This window comes from Tympanuchus pallidicinctus, unplaced genomic scaffold (assembly GCF_026119805.1).
Source record: "Tympanuchus pallidicinctus isolate F22 unplaced genomic scaffold, pur_lepc_1.0 scaffold6, whole genome shotgun sequence".
Lineage (NCBI taxonomy): Eukaryota > Metazoa > Chordata > Aves > Galliformes > Phasianidae > Tympanuchus > Tympanuchus pallidicinctus.
The window spans coordinates 45,298,548-45,314,334 of NW_026294780.1; the positions used below are offsets into that span (position 1 = coordinate 45,298,548).

Here is a 15,787-nt window from a genome sequence, read left to right on the forward strand (position 1 = left end):
TATACATTTTTAAGCTAGTATGTTGTGTTCTGATTATTTCATTTTATTTCTGAAACCACTAAGAACCTTATGTAAAATTGGGGGGGGGGAAGGGGTGCTGAGGGGCAGTAGGGGGCAGGGGGGGGGGGGGGGGGGAAGAGAGTGGGAATCTGATAAGAACTGAAGAAAATATAATTAATTACCTGAAATGACAGTTTTGTTCTTGAAAGAGCTGCCACCATACAATAACTTCATTAATATTTTATTTATTTTCTAGGACCTTGAAATACAATTCGCCTTTCCTTGAGGGCATTTTCAGACAATTTAATTTAGCCTGCATTTCAATGAAAGCACAAGCCTGTACAAAATGGCATGGGTGCTGGAAGACATAGTCCCACCTATCCCCAGTATTGCTTTGCCCACTTCTGCACTGCCTCATCCATCACATCTGTACACTGAACTGGAGTAAGATGATGATCTAGGCTTAAATTTACCCAGAAAAAAAAAAAAAAAAAAAAAAAAAAAAAGTCTCCAGATGGATTTTTTCCCCATGGAAGCTTGTTTTTGCAGATATACAGCTGCTGTGCTTGCACAGAGGAGGGATGCTGAGGCAGGCACAAGCGGTAGGAGATGGGGCATCATTTTTCTTAGCAATACACATGCCAATTTATAATGTTCATCAGAGTGTTGCCACAACTAACCAAACAGTAGCAGTATTTATTTTTGCCAGGAACAAATGGAAATATTTATTTAAAATCATGAATAAATATAGTCCTGTATCTTTAGAAGCAGGGATATAAGAACGGTATAAGTTCCAGAAATCTAAATACACATTTTGTGGCATGAAGGAGTTGCTACAGGCTTAGTCTCACCTGGGCTATAGCTACAGCTTGCAGATGTGCTGAAGGATGGTTCATGTGTTAAAAGTAAGTGACTCATAATTGGATCTTCTGGGAAACATTATGGGTTACCTAAGTTCAGAAAGGAGTTCAGAGGGAGGAAACCAAGCTTAAAAGAGCTGCGAGACTCAATCTTGTGCTGCATGCAGGATATCAGGTGGCAGGAGTAGGAACTGGCTCTGACCAGAGTGGCTGGAAATGAGCCTGTCTTGGTAGGGGCAGATCTGCAAGGCTCCCAGCAAGGACGTGAGCTGGCGAGGAAGATGGGAGAGTCCCTGGATAATTTTGAACTTTTCATTAATGAACCTGGCTTCCAGGCGGAACGTTCTTGGGAAAACAGGAAAGGAAAGAGGTTGAAGTGGAGCCAAAATTTAGACTGGGTGAACAGCAGGATTCATAAATCTGTGTACAGTTTTTACCCACTCTTGCAGAACCCGTCATGAAAGAAAGTGAAAATTTTGTGTTTGAAAATCTACACAACAATGTGTGAGCTGTTTACATGGGTGCATGCTCAGCTGAGTGTCTGAACGAGAGACTGAATGTTGGTTCAAGAGTTACTGGCTGCAGACAGCTGTTTACACTGAAGGAGAAAAATGGCATACAAATGTCCTAGCATTGAAGAAAAGGTCAGGTCAGATGGATAAGAATCATGTTCATCCAACAAAAGAGGCTGAGACAGGCCTTCAGAGTAAGATGTGGTAGCAACAAATAAGACCACTAATAAATCTGTTTTCAGTATTGTGCCCCTGCTTGCTGTTTATGCATGTGGGCTGGGTAAATGGCCTACTGAGTACATATGTAGCAGCAGATCCCTGCTTTTAGCTGGATGATGTTAACAAACACCAGCCTGTGTTTTCCATTTTGTCAATAGAGAGACAAGCAACTTCACAGGGTGGCATGCTTCATAGTAAAACTGACACAAAGCTCCCTATGAATGATGTTGCTAGATGAACTGCTTAGGCCAGGCACTTCTTTTCTAGATGGCTGAGGCCAGGTGGGTGAAGCTACTTTTCAAAATACAAAATATTTTCAAAATTCAAAATACAAAACTGATGTCCAAGAAGCGGAATGTAATTTGAAGTCACTAATACTGATCTATAAATATTTTTCCATCTTTCCAAAATTATTTATTCCTGGATCCACACATCTTCCACATTTATGATGGCAGCTCCCACTAGATTTGACCAAGAGGTATTGTTTTGCCATTGACACTCCCATGATACATGAGTTCATCGGAGTCCGCTGTTTGAATCAAGCATATGAGGGGCCAATTCATTGAGCACAATTTATTCCAGATCTTTGCAGAAATATACGATGCTCTTGAGTCTGTACAGATGTCTAGCCAATAGGGAGCTGTCTGGCTACACAAGTTTTTTATATATTTTTCAACTAAATCAGAAATCCAAATGCAAAAGTCAGCACTTGGGGATGTCTACATGGATTTGTGACTCTCCTGCCTGAATTCTGAGGTTATAAACCAACGAAGGGATTAAACTCATATGTACATTTTTCTTCTTTATGTGACAGACCTAAGATGAATAATATTGTTCATTTACAGAATCATAGAACATTTAAATGGGAAAGGCTTCTTCAAATTGTTGAAGTAAAATCCTGGCCCAATTGAAGGTGGCTTCAGGCTGGTTTTGATGGTATTCGGTGTCACCATTCTTCACAGGTGGATATCTCTTCTGCTCATTCTGATAGCTTGCCAAGTGCATTTTATAGGGCCTGGTTCACTCCTGTCTGAAAAAACACAGAAGCAGAACATATAATGGCAGTCCTGAGGCATCTACCAACACAAAGTAAAGGTATTTAATACAACCGTTAATGTAACTCATTTTATTCTGTCCTTTCAGAAAGCCATGTGTGAAAGAAATGCAGTCTGGAAGAGGAAAGAAAAATGAAGTTGTTAGTAGCTAGTGCACACATGGTGTCTGTTTGAGCCCACAGAAATGGGTTCAGTGAAGACAGCCTGTGTATACAGACATTCACCTCCTAAATCCCAGCACACCCATCTCTCTGACCCCAGTGCTTCCCTCCTGAGAACTGAAAACCGAAACCACCAACAGCTCATCAGATGCTAAGCCAAATGCACGTGGGCTGTGTCACACCTGCTGCAGATCCCTCCTCCCAGAAGCAGGGAGGTGGCAGATCCTCACTGGGCACATCCTCGTGAAGTGGGAACTTTAACAGTGAGGATGTGACTGCAGACCTGACCTTCTGGACCAGCAAGATCCTGATAGATGGCTGACTATCCTTGGGATCACAGCTTCAGGCAGAGGGAAATGCTGAATTACTATCCCATTCCATCCTTATTCCTGCTACTGGCAATTTTCTGTGAGCTGGGAGGGCAGCACAGCACATTCAGCAAGTAGTGTTCTTCCTATCCATGCACAAACAGTACAGTTCACACTCAGCAGTGATGTGGAACATTTGGCCCAATGTGATGTCCTTCTTGCCTGCGAATGTGAATTGCTGGCAGCAGACACAAGCTGAACAATTCCATCTCTTGAATATTTGCTAAGGAAAGGAGGACAACAACTGAGCTCCAGTTCTGGACCCTTGGTTAAACTTGGCTTGTTCTCTCTCTAGCTCTATGATGGCCCTTCTCTACAAGACAGTGCCCAAGCATAGTTTTGAACAAACCTATGCTAGCTTTGCTTGTCTCCTTGCACTATTTACTAATGGTATTCCAGCAGGCTTTGCACCCCCAAACACCTCTACATGCTTGTACTACCTAGTTCAGGACATAAAACATGGATCTCAACGTCTTGTTGTAAAGCATAACTCTGGTGGGATACAGCCTTGGCTTTGCAGCATTTCAGAAACTTTGTGAAGAAAAGGTTACAAAGAACAATAACGACACCCGAGGGCAAGGAGTATAACCTGAGGCTTATTCAAGCCATGGTGGTATGACTGCAATTTGCTTGGGAGAAGGCTCCTGTCATGCAGTGAAGATGAAAGTCAAATGGTATCTACTAAATGGACAGTTAGACCCTGTGCTGGATCCGCATTGACGGATACTGGAAAAGACAGCATCTGTTCCATCTATCAGGTTATGCCTTGGCATTCCTTTCACCCGGGTGATGCTGGTGACCAGAGCATAGGGCCATGGAAATTGACCATCCCATGATGGAGAAGCTCTGGAAGAGTCCCTGAGCTCCAGGGTCCCACCACTGCCTAATCAGAAGAAAGAAGGCTGAATCTTGTACAAATGGCTGGAAGAATCCAGGATGAGAGGCATAAATAGTGCCAGCTTGGGAGAAAAGCCTTATACTTGCAGTTAGTTTTTCAGTGTAGGAAGAAGTGATGACAACCTACTTGCTTCCCTCCAAATCCGTCTGTCATCCAGTCCTGGGAGAGGACTGCGATCTCTACATGGGGCACACTATATTTTAAATCCAATTATAATATGGCTCAGCCTCTTTCCTATAGCTTATTCTGAAGCATGAACACAATTAGACAGCAACTGCGTTTAACAGCCATAACCATAAACTTGATGGTTTGCATAATTTAGATGGGAGTTTCCTTAGAGATTTACTGTAAATGCTGAAGTTCAGGCTTTTCTATTTTCCCCTTTCTCTTTTTTTTCAAAGGCAAAAAGAAAGCTCTGCAGCAATTTTGTAAAAGGTGTAAAAATAAAGGTAATTTCTCTAGAAAGAGAAGACCGTGTGTTGCACGATCTTATCTTTCAAACATCGTTGTGGGTGGTTATTATGCAGCTTTGAAATAAGAGCCTGCAGCCTACAGGATTTGGCTTATATCTCTGGAAGTCCACATACAACTTCCCCCACATCCAGTGTTACCTGCTTTCACATTGCATTTTTCAGTAAAATGCATGACTTTGTGTGCAATTTGTAGCATGCCTCACCACACAGTCCCTCAAGTGGAAAACAGAAAGTCTCCATTACTGACAGCTTCCTGGTGCTTGCTGTAGGCGACTTGGTTTTTAATGTCATTATAAATGGACATCCCATTACCATGTTAGGAAAATTAACACAAGCTTAATAATCTTTTTGCTGTAATGTAATAATCTTTTTAATGTAATGTGTTTTGTGCATGTAACTATTTAAAAAACATAATTCAGCTAAATAGCTACAGTTAGTGCATGTCCCTCACCAAACAGTACAGTGTTTTCCTTAATGCTGAAATTTAGACAAAACATAATGACTTCTTATTACAGCATTATGCCTAAAAAGGATCAAGCTCTATTAGTAGTAACAGAGTTGTACAACACCTACGTCTGTTCTGGTCCTGTTAATATGGGCAAGATATTATCATTTTCTTAAATAGTTGGAGGAAGTGGTTAGTTTTCCTATGCAGATCTTCATTCACACGTTTGAAGTTGTAATTGGCTATTGGACCTTTCACAATGAATCCTCTGTATCTTCACTCACCTGAACGCCCTGTGGTCAAACTGAAAGTTAGCTGGAAGAAGTAAAAAGTCCCAGGCTGTACTTTTCTACTTTCCATTACAGGAAGAAAAAGAAAAGGAAAAAAAAAAAAAAAAGTCAGTCTCTGGCAGGCTTCATTTGAACCATTGCAAATTTTACTTACCTATAGATTCATACCATGTGGTGGGTTATTTAGAGTTTATATTAAGGATGGTTGTACTTACTCAATGCAAGAACATTTGTAAAAAAGACATGCACTGGATACAATATCCAGTCTATCTCTTCCCAAGCAGAAAAAACTTGCTGAAATCTTCCCCACAGCCCTCCCCAAAGAACTGGGACCCTGTCCAGGTATCTGTATACTTTTGCTCTGAATTTTCCATCCAGAGCTCGTGAAATGTATGTAAAGTTAATTCTGTAGATCGTTCACATGGCAGAGCCTAAGCTAGTTGCACAGGGCTCCCAAACCAGATCAGGCAGTTAGTGAAGCAGGTAAATGGGAAACCAGGCAGACTGCTGCAGCGCAACAGCCAGATGCACACCACATTCATCTCACTTCACCTTTGCCTTCCACAGAGCGTGCCCCAGTGAATGAGTTCCAGTTCCGGGCCTCAGAGAGGTTGTAAAGGGATGGCTGGGTCAGCTGCACTCTCCAAGGACAGTGGGATGCTGCAAAGCATCCAAAGACATCCACACAGAGCTGACGGATGAGCAGAGCAGTGCCTGTGTGGGACAGCAACTGGAAACCAGGAGAGATACAGCCTCACATCTCAGACAGCACAGCATGGCTGCACTTTGGCAATGTTGTCTTAAAGAACTAATAATTAAATGTTCTGTGTGAGTTTAAAAAATCTCTCAAACTAACTAACTAAAAGCCCTCAAATTAAATATTTCCTTACAATTTCCCCAAAACAGTGATTTCCAGTGGAAAAATGTTAGTTTTGTAGAGAGTCCCTTTCTTGTGCGGAAGATCATTCCCAACAGAAAATTCCTAGCAATCTCTAGGCTTAGAAAGAGGCATTTTGTGGTTTTTTTTCTTTTTGTTATTTTGTTGGGTCTTTTTTTTTCTTCAGTATCTAAGCCTCTGAAAAGTACAGGCTGGAGCTAGCATGGCTTTTTGTAGCACTTCATACTGGCTCATTTGTCTCATTGTTTATGTAGATAGGGGGCTGCTAAGAAGTCTTTTCTGGAACTTACCATCTCAGATGAGTGGGATACTTTTTACTCCATTTTGAAATCAGAGCAAAGGGTTCTTTTTTGCTCTCTTTTCAGTTCTTATCATCATGCCAAAAGCTGTCTTGAATTATGCAGCTTTTGTAAAACTCCTTGAAATGTGTTTATATAAGAAGAAACCGTAAAAATTGAAGTGAAAGGACCGAATCCTGCACTGCACTTGCCCTCCATTGACAAGGTACTTGTCAAAGGCTGAATGGCAGCACGTTAATAAGAGCAGAACAGTGATTAAATTACTCTTGAGAAGGGCTGAGGCACCGCTGGCAAGGAATACATCTTCCAACTATTCTGCCCTATAAATCCCATATGTGATGGTCGAGTGACATTTCATTCAGGACAATGACACAAAGACTCCTGACACAAATGGCACAAAGCTACTCCTGTAGCTCACAAGCATTTTTGCAGCAGTAATACCTGAGAAATTTGTAGTCTGGTAAACAAAACATCTAGGATCTCCCCAGAGAGGACATATATTATAATTGCTCCAGAATTAAAATTTATCTTTTATAGCATCAGGGCCAGATCCACAATTTATGGAAGCAGACATGCATGTGGAGAGACTTATCCCACAGAAGGGACTGGGTCTGCAACTTGAGCCATTTCAGATATTCTTAACAAAGAGAGTTCTCACTTTAAGCTTCTCTGCATGAACTCATATATGAAACTTATAATATTGTTTTTTGATAAACAATTTAATATTGCATGAGAAGTAATCAGGTAATACTTTGAGGAGTGGGCTTTTAGTCATATCTGACATTCTGTTTATTCTGAAGAAACTAGGAAGTCATCTTTACTGGAGGTACTGTACATGAAACCATAAATGCGCAACAGCAGAGTTTGCATGGCTGGGAAAGCCCCAAAAATACATATACAGCTCTGCTTGGCTGCTCCTGGCCAGCCTGGCCTCCCCTCTCACCCTAAGCCAGTGTGTAAAGACTATAAGTGACTTCAACTGGGAAGGGAGAGCAGAACCAAAGAAGGCTGTGTGACTTCCCTGCCTTCCACATATCTCATCCCTATTGCAGACCTGCAGGACCACACCAGGGCAGAACTTGCACCCTCTGGTGTCTTCCTTTGTGCAGCAACAAAAAGCTTCGTCACTTCTTGCTGCTTCAGAAACAGAGGAGAAAACTTGGTCTCATGAACATGGCTGTTCCCGATTTCTAAGATAGACACAATGCAACATTTGCAAAGAGTGTTCCTTCCTCTGGCCATCCAAGCATGTTGTCTGAGGGAATGTTTATATTTGGATACGTGAGATCAAAGAATTGGGCAAACAAAGGCTTCAACAGAAAAAAAATAAATAGGAGACACTTGCAAGAGCTGAACACAGTTGAAAACACAATGAATACGAAGATAAATATAGGTTCCTGTGCAGCTGTATACACCAAGGAAGAGACCAGCTATGGATGCAATAGTTAAGCACAAAGGCAGAGTGCTGCAGACTACAAAGCATTTGCAAACCCATGCTCATCAGAGAGGGGTCTGCACAGGGCACTGCAAAATCTCTGCACTGAGAGTCTCAGCCAGCACACAGAAAGAACAGCACAAGTTCCCACTGTGCTCTGGAAAGACGTCAAGCAAGTCCAAAGGAACGCAGGCTGCCAAGCCCAATGTGCAAGCTGAGGGCAAGAGCTAGCAGCTTGGGAACACTGAGCAGTACCAAGATGGCATGTGGAAGGGGATGAGCAACAAGCATTTGCATGCTGGCTCTTCCCCTGGTACCTTACTCAGTGCAAAGATGCAATGCAATTAAACATAAAATCACTTAGGAGAAGAATCCCTCCCAAACTCCTACACAGACTGCACCATACTTCAACTACCTCTGAAGTTACACTACTGTGTTCATTCTGAAAACTAGCATAGCAATTTTATTCTATTTTTTTAAATTCTACTTTAATCTAGCATTAGATTAGAAAGAGAGAGAAAAAAATGCCTGAATTCATGCACTCCCAAGCTCATACAGGACAGAAATAAACAATGTTTACCAGAACTCCTGTTGCAGACTGCAGTAGCTGTGTTCACAGAGCAAAGCAAAGGAAATGAAGGAACTGAGAGCACACAGGTTTGCTGAGAAATAATTGCCCAAGATAATGCACAGCACAGCAAATAAGGAATGTTGAACTGAGATATACACAAAAAATAAGATGGGCAGGAAACGGAGGAATGGACATATTGCAGGTATTGTGTTTCCCAGTGCAGGACCCCTTACAGGTCACGCACCCAGGGGCTATGTGCTCTTCAAGAATCTGCCTTGACACTGATGGTTCTTATCTACGTGCTGCTGGGAAGTCTGGTGGTTCTGGTTTGCAGTTCATAAAAGCAGGAATGCTGAGAGCAACATTTTATTTGTAACCTATCGTGTTCCTGTTTTCCCACTGAAAAAGCCTAAGTCATTTTAGTGAGGGAAATTGCAATGTTGAATCTTCTTTGTGCACTTTCACTATCTTTTCTTATTGTTTCTTTCAAACATCTTCTGTTACATGAAGTACTGTGAAAAATATCAAGATAATTAAATATAACAAATGTTATGAAATGATCAGATAGTAAATACGATGAACATACAGCTAAGCATTGGTTAAATTGTACTGAAGGCCTGGAAAATATATGAGAGAAGCTTAAATTCTGATTATTTCAGTCTGAGTTTAGCTAGTCTGCTCTACAGATTCACTGAGTCCAGGTTTATACAGCACAACCACCTAATCATGCCCTTTGAAACGTGATGGGTATGGGATAACTGCTTCCCTAGTAATGATGGGTGATGAACACTGTTCTTTAACACAGTGTTCACTGTGCTCAAAACACTTTTATTTTTTATTTATTTACTTTTTTCTGATGCCTCTTGACTTGCCACTCAATGTAGGATATGGCTCTTATTGATGTCTATATGTCGTGCAAGACTTGCTGAACCACAGAACAGCCCAGGCTGGAATGGAAGTTGAAAGATCATCAGGGACTGATGAGATTATTTGGCACCCTGTCCTATTTCATCTTGTATGCCTTCAGCGATGGGGTTTCTGGTGTGCCCCTGGGATTGTCTCAGTGGTGGATTGTTTCATACTATACAATCCCACTGTACTCAGCTGAAACCTATTCAATGCATTCGATGGAGATCATCCAGGTGCCTAAGCATAGGGATCTAGTTGAGATTCCCTAGTTCCCCTAGGAGTGTACTGGTTTGGGCTGGGATAGAGCCAATTTACACATGATGAGTCCTGCTTTCCTAAATGTGGCTGAACATCTGCCTACCTATGGAAAACAGAGAATGACTTGCTGACTTCATCTCAACTCATGAATTTTACTAGTTTTACCCTTCTGGTTCTCTTCCCCATTCCATATAGGGTGAGTAAATGAGTGGCTGTGTGAAGCTGAGCTGCCCCTGGGTTAGCCCACTAGAAGATTGGTTTTCTGTGTTTCAGCAACTCAATAGAGCCCAGTTGTTTCTGGTTTCAACTTTATTCCAATCTGAAAAATTGTACTTTTAAGAGTATAATGTCATCAAGTCCCACAGACCTATTTCTGGCATGTAGGATAATTCAGGAGGGGCTGCACAGAGGTTTTAAAAAGGGTAATGATACTCTGGGCTGTGGAATAGTGAGTATGGATATCTACGTCCAGAAAAAGAAACAGAAATCACACTATTCCTTCAGATTAAATGCTGCTGTAGTGCCAAAGCACTTCAAAGGGGGTTTGGACTAGGCAATCATAGAGCCTCCAGATATCTCTTTCAACCAACATCTCTGTGAACCTATGGACCTGGTTTACCCAGTTCTAAGCTACAGAGCATCCTTCTAATCCCTTTGTTAAGTCTGCTCTGTTCTTGAGTTGAACCAGAAACCAGTACTTATGTTTTACAGGACATTTCTGTGTGAGTCTGACTTGATTCATCCATTCCCCAGGCCAGTTCCATATATAAAGGGTACAGCAGGCACTCTGTGCCACATGACCACCAGTGTCCCAACTATTCTTTAACTGTGCCAAAATATATGGAGTCTTACATCAAGAAAATGCTTAACCTCATTGTTTTAATGATAAGTTGTGTGGACTTAAAACTGAGAATATGTTTAAGTGGTTTTCAGAACAGCAAAAATAAAGGAAAAAGTAAGCCTTTTCCTTTTTCTTCCATCAGACCAACACACTTGTTCTGTGCTCCGCAAAGCCTTCCCAGTTGTGACCAGTTGTGTACTAAAGAGGGGGACAAAGATGTGAGCTGAGAACAAAGTTGCAGCCGTTCCCACTGCCTCACTGCTAGCTCCTTCTCTGCTTCAGCTCCAAGTCAGTGAGAGAGACATCAGCTGCAAGCAGGTTAAATGGGGCACAGATGGAACCTTACCCTTCCTGTAATGAGAACGGCTGCATCAGCAGTAATGCAACAGAAATGCCCAGAATAGGAGAATTATATTTCACTTCTTCTTTTCATCTGATAAATTAATTGCAGAACAGAATGAAATTAGTGGACATAACTGAGCAGACATCCAGCTTTATACTTGTCTTTATAATATCTGATAACTGCATATTTTTTGGAGAACGCTGTGTTGGATTCTCAGTTGGCTCATTCATTGCACAAGTATCTATTAGATTTCCAACCACTGAGATTTATTTCTTTTCATTAGAAGTCCACATTATTATTTATATGGTCAAGAACATAAGTAACGTTGGAAAAAATAAGTATTAAATTCTAAGAAAAAATATTCAAGTCAATAATAACAGAAGAAAAGAAAAATATATTCTATGTATTAAAAATGAAAACAATTGTTATAAATATAATGGTCTTAAATGTTTGCTTTTATGTGACAGATGTTTTTAACAAAATGTCTGTGTTGGCAGTTTGAGCACACTTATGATTTTAATTTGTGTAATATTCCCTTTTAGTATTGATGTCTATTTACAACATCTGTGAAGGGTCTGTAACCTGAATGTGACAGGGAAAAAATAACAGGCTGCTATTGGAATCTTTCCACTGGGTCCACGTAACAGACTATTAACAAAAATCTTAAATAGCTTTTCTAATCATCAACAGCAATCTTACACAAATTATATCAGACCCAGAGGACCTGATTAACTTTAAAATGCCTTGCAGACTCAAAGCATAAATTTTGCTCCTCCTGCCCTCCTCTGTGGAGTCAAAATGGGGCTGTGTAACATACATCAGTTCAGCTGGGCACACACAGAATCAGGATACGAGTCAGGCTGACAGCAGGGGTTCCTCTTCTATGGAAAGGAACATGCATTTCTGAGTACTGAAATTAAATGTAGTTGTTTTTTTTTTTTTTTTTTTTTTTTTTTTTTCACTCTGTTGCTCTATAATTTCCATCCTGCAATGACTCTTTTTAGCAGCTGGAGCTGGACAAATCTCTGGCATGGGAGGCATTAACGTGTCAGTGCAGTGCTGTCATTATGGGGATGCCACTAACAGAGGCAGACGGAGGCTCTGCCAGACGAGAGCCACGTCTTACTTACCAGGACAGTTTCTGAGCACATACTTTGCTCGCAGGGAAGCGTAAATGAGAGAACACGAACCATCCTTTGCTATTAATTGATTGATATTTGCACCAAAATTTGAAACACTGACTATTATTGTTATGTTCCAGAGGCCTTATCCAGAGACTTGTGCTTGTTCACTCCTTCTAAATCAGAAGCCAAGATTCTCCCCACCTTTTGCCACTTAGGTCCTGTCTTCCCTTCCCCTCCCACACATACCCTTTGTTTGACCCCATCAATACTACAATAACTATTTAATTAACAACAGTTGTTAAATTTGTTTATGGACTGACCTTAAAATGCAGTTTAGCTGGCCAATTACAATGGAGCCAAATTGTTTTACATCTAAGTTAAGAAAAAAGCCTAGGTAGAGCAAAATTTTAATCTAAAATAATAATAAAAAAGTTGTTAGCTTTTGTTTATCATTTTATGTGCATTGAATGTGGAAGTCCTATGAGGCAAAACTAAGACATTACCCTAATGGTTGTTACAATTCTGTATAATTTAAGACTCCATATTGCACAAATAATATGGATGTTTTCCATACTACTTAGGTTTTCCTCCTTTTCAGAAACTCATAAATGGTTTCAGTCCTTCAGTCCTTCTTTGGTACCTCAGTGACAACACCTCTCTGAGTCCAGAATGCTTCCCTAAGCATTCTGCTGCATAAGCAAAACTGACATTAACATTTTTATTCCATCTCTCTGAAGCAAAATGCAGAGCTAAAGACAGATTATGGCACACTCTGATAGTGTCTGCACATCAGAGAAGAACCTCATGGTGTGTGAATGGAAGAAGCTGAAGAAGCTCACCTGCTTCCTTCTGATACGCTGGTTACTGGCAATGGGGAGAACTGGTCTTCATCATCCCAGTGTCACAGGAACAGGTAGAGATCCTTAAGCACTTTTCATGAACACTTACCCTGGCCAAACCTGTACTCACTTAACTTTAAAAAATAATAATAATGATAAAAAAGCCACAATACCAGCGTATTTCTTTTGTCTGTACAACTGAAAATGAAATGTGAGACTTCCTGCACTTCCCATTCATGTTTGCATTTGAGCTAGCACAGCATAGGATATGCCATCAGGGCATCCCCTCACCTCAGCTTCACCCCAACAGAGCACAGAGGGACAAAACTGCACTTCAAAAAGTAATCTTCTTATCCAAATGTGAAAAACAAGTTCAGCTTAAAATCAGTCTGATTTTTGTGCATTTACTCAGCCTAATTTTTACTTTATTTGAACTTACTTTATATTTGCTAATGTCTTTTTGAACTAGCTGTTTTTGTGCTCTTCTTGTATAATGAGCTGTATGTGTTCCAGAACAGTTGAGTTAAAACAATGGATCTCTGCTGAATGTGAGTATCACACAAAAATTTAAAATATATGTGGGAGAAAGACTGAGGAATCACATCAACCACCAATGCAGGTAGATTCAAAAGACTTAAGAATATTAATAAACCATCAAATTGTTCAAATGATCTTGAACAGCTTTTCTACAGAAGTTTGTGGTCAAAATATTTTAAGTCTGTTCAATTCACTTACAGCATGTGCAGCAGAATTAGTTTTCCCATACCTGAAATGAAATAGTAAACTGAGCTTTTCTATGTTTCTTGAATTAAAATTCTTTGAAGCAGACAAGTTTTGGACTGTTATTCACTTATTCATAATAAAAGTTTTAATTGAACTAAATTAAAACGTATTCTTTGCTGTATTTTTCATTATCTATATAATACTAAAGTAGATAAATCACTATATTAAACAAACATGTCCCCTAATTTTCTGCCTGTCTCCCCATAATTTTTCAACCAGGCATTCCTCCTCTTCAGTTCTCTTTTCCTAACCCTTATGGCCAGTTTCAGTCAGATTAGGAAGCATAAGGCTCAAACTAGAATCTTAGGTTCCTAACTTGAACAACAAAATCAGACAACTGGAGAAACTCTCCAAGAACAAGGTTTCCCTCCACCGTCAGCAGAGGTAGATCATTGGAATTCCCTAAAGGCAGACCTTGCCCACCAAATTAGTTGTCTAGTCTTAGAGATAAAGACAGTGTTGTTTGTGGAGGACAGAAGCGCTGCAAGCAGAGTGGCTCACTAGCCTCCTTAAATTTAAGCTCAGTTAGGTCTCTAGGTTAGGCAGCCTTGATTCCATCTTAACTGTCTATAGAACAATGAAGATTTGCTGGATGACAGAGCTCCTGAGACCATTTGTCCCCTCTGAGATGGAGACGTGCTGAGCTCAGCTATCACAATTGTCTGCCTAGCTGTGGCCAAGGGGCCCAATGCACCACGGAGAACAGGACAGGGAAGCTGGAATTCTTATGGTGCAGAGCTGAAACGAAGAGATAAACTCACAAGAAATAGTTTGTTCCTTTCAGGATTTATTTGTGCTCATTAGTTCTTCTGCTCACAAAACAATTTCTTCAAGTATGTCAGTTGCTTTTACTTACACTTTCAAATACTGAATGCATTCCATGTACAACTGTGCAGGAGTAACAGTTAAGTCTGTCCTTACTGTACCAAATGCAAATCCTGTAGTAAAGGAACATATCTTTTGTGGGAGGATTTGCTGATATTGAGCCCAACTGTCTAACTGTTACAGGAACAACCACTGCACTGATTCTTGCTTACATTTTTAATCTTTCTCTGGCTCTTGGCCATTTCCTAAATAAATGGAACATGCCTATATTGTTCCATCCAGCAGACAAATGATAAAAAGTCTGTTTCCGACTATAGGCAAGTCAGCCTTCGCTGGTCATTTCTAAAGATATGGAATAAATACAGCTCTCTCTAAGTTTAGTCCTACTCTTTCACATTTTGAATCAATTTACACTCTTACTTTGTAATCAGTTTGGTTGCCTCCCAAATCCAGTAAAGTGGATACTTTATTGCCAATTCTTCATTTCTGGTATGATGTTTTGATAAGGGCTATGTCAAAGACAACACTTACTGACCTGTACAGAATTTTTGGTACAGTGTCTCACATAGGCTCTTTGTTAAATAGAGCAGTGGATGATACATATACCTTCACAATTATTTTTTCTAATGATGTCCATTTTGAAGGTTACAAAATACCACTAATGTTGTTTCAAATAACAAGGACTCAGCCTTCTAGACTTTCCCTTAACTAAGTACTTGGCTGAAATAAATTTTTACATATATTAGCATTATAATCTCTTTGCAGCACTCACAAAAATAATGGATTTACTCACTTTAGTAAAGATGCAGCATTTCATAAGCCAGAGTATAATTCACTGAGAATTCAAAGATTTCCAGCCTGATTTAAAAGTAATCTCAAAATGTAGCTAGTTTCAACATGATTAACACATACAGTAAGCTAAAGTCACCAAATACCTAATTACTATTAAGAATCATTCTGCACATGGATTCAGAAGGCTTTTAAAAGATAAATGAAAAACTGTTCTCTAATGAAAAGCTTTAATGGTATGAGAGCTGCAACCACTGATTCAGAATCAATTGAAAACCTGAAATACTAAGTTCAGTATGCCTGTTCCCCCATGGAAAATACCCTTTTTTCATCCTATGAAAATCATGTTGTCAGAAAAATATTGTAATTTGTTATGGATTACTGCATGACTCTCCACTCACTTGGAGCTGGAGCAACAGCTCTGTCCAGGCTGTCTGTCTGGGCAGATGGCCACAGTACATGACCAGTAGCCACACTCCTAGGCAGTTGCTGAACAGTCTATTTGCATACATTACAGATGCAGATGCACAGTGTGCTTTCTGCATGTGCAGTACGCCTTGCACTTTCAGAAACATCAGGCTCACAGGGCATG

The 15,787-nt window shown here is 40.3% G+C and overlaps 1 long non-coding RNA gene across 1 annotated transcript; it reads right to left on the bottom strand.

Moving 5' to 3' along the window:
• Window positions 1–224: 224 nt before the first annotated feature.
• LOC128071734 (uncharacterized) lies at window positions 225–7,782 on the bottom strand. Its single transcript, XR_008202001.1, has 2 exons — window positions 5,276–7,782; window positions 225–2,621 (listed from the first exon to the last, which is right to left on the bottom strand). It is a non-coding gene; the product is annotated as an uncharacterized LOC128071734 (long non-coding RNA).
• Between the last annotated feature and the right edge of the window lie 8,005 nt (window positions 7,783–15,787).